We start from the raw sequence: 1,820 nt of genomic DNA, 5'->3' as shown, positions 1-1,820 counted from the left end.
TGGCCATGTCTAGTGTTTTGGACCGAAGCTTTCTTTGAAAGCTTGGCTGGCTGTGAAGCCATGTCTAATTCCTGGACCGGAGTCTTAGACTAGCATTGCACTGATTCCTGGAATTCTCATTGAGGATTTTGATATCTTTTTCCACTTAATTTTCGAAAAACACAAAAAAAAATTCAAAAAAAATCATAAAATCCAAAAATATTGTATGTTTCTTGTTTGATTCTAGTGTTTCATTCTAAGTTTGATGTCAATTGCATGCATTCATTCATGTGTCTTAAGGATCTTCAAATAATTCTTGATGATTTCTTACTCTAATCTTTGAATTCTCTTGACTTGAGTGTTTTGTGTGTCTCATATGCATTCTCATTAGTGTCAGTAGTATACAAACTGCTAAGTTTGGTATCTTGCATGCATTGTTATTTGATTTTTGTTGCATTTTGATTATTAAAAAATCCAAAAATATTTTTAATTTGTGTCTTCTCAAGTCAATAATACAGAGAATTGAAGATGCAGAACATACAGCAGAGGAATTACACAGAAAAAGCTGGGCGTTCAGAACGCCCAGTGAAGAAGGACAGACTGGCGTTTAAACGCCAGCCAGGGTACCTGGTTGGGCGTTTAACGCCCAAAAGGGTATAGTTTTGGGCGTTAAACGCCAGAATGTGCACCATTCTGGGCGTTTAACGCCAGGATGGCACAAGAGGGAAGATTTTGTTTTCAATGCAAATTTTTTTTTCAAGTTTTCAAAATCTTTTCAAAATCAAATCTTTTTTCAAATCATATCTTTTCAATCAAATCTTTTTCAAATTCAATTTCTTTCTATTTTCAAAGATACTTGCTATTAATTAATGATTTGATTCAACATTTCAAGTATTTTGCCTTTTCTGTTGAGAAAGGTTTAATGTTTGAATCATATCTTTTCTTGATAGCCAAGTCATTAATTTTCAAAATCAAATCTTTTAAATGTTTTTCAAATCATATCTTCTCAATCACATCTTTTTAAAACCAGTCATATCTTCTTAACCACATCTTTTTCAAAATAACTTTCAATCAAATCTTTTTGATTTCTAATTTCAAATCTTTTTCAAAAATCACTTGATTTCTTTTCCACCCTTGATTTTCGAAAATCAATTAAGGTTTTTCAAAATGTTTTCAAAATCTTTTAATTGATTTTCGAAAATTACTTCCCCTCTTCTCACATCCTTCTATTTATGGACTAACACTATTCCTTAATGCAAAATTCGAACTCCATCTTCTTTGATAAGTTCGAATTTTCTACTTCTGCCTTCTAATTGTCTTTTCCTCTGACACCTCAAGGAATCTCTATACTGTGACATAGAGGATTCCACACTTTCTTGTTCTCTTCTCTTTCTTATGAGCAGGAGCAAGGACAAAAGCATTCTTGTTGAGGCTGATCCTGAACCTGAAAGGACCTTGAAGCGAAAGCTAAGAGAAGCCAAGGCACAACTCTCTGTAGAGGACCTAACCGAATTCTTCAAAGAAGAAGAACCTATGGCAGCCAAAAACAACAACAATGCCAACAATGCAAGGAAGGTGCTGGGTGACTTCACTGCACCTACTCCCGATTTCTATGGGAGAAGCATCTCTATCCCTGCCATTAGAGCAAACAACTTTGAGCTTAAGCCTCAATTAGTTTCTCTAATGCAACAGAATTGCAAGTTCCATGGACTTCCACTGAAAGATCCTCATCAGTTTTTGGCTGAGTTCTTGCAAATCTGTGACACTGTCAAGACTAATGGGGTTGACCCTGAGGTCTACAGACTTATGCTATTCCCTTTTGCTGTAAGAGACAGAGCTAG

This window comes from Arachis duranensis, chromosome 10 (genome assembly GCF_000817695.3).
Source record: "Arachis duranensis cultivar V14167 chromosome 10, aradu.V14167.gnm2.J7QH, whole genome shotgun sequence".
In the NCBI taxonomy this organism is placed as follows: Eukaryota; Viridiplantae; Streptophyta; class Magnoliopsida; order Fabales; family Fabaceae; genus Arachis; species Arachis duranensis.
Note: the sequence above shows the minus strand (reverse complement) of the source record.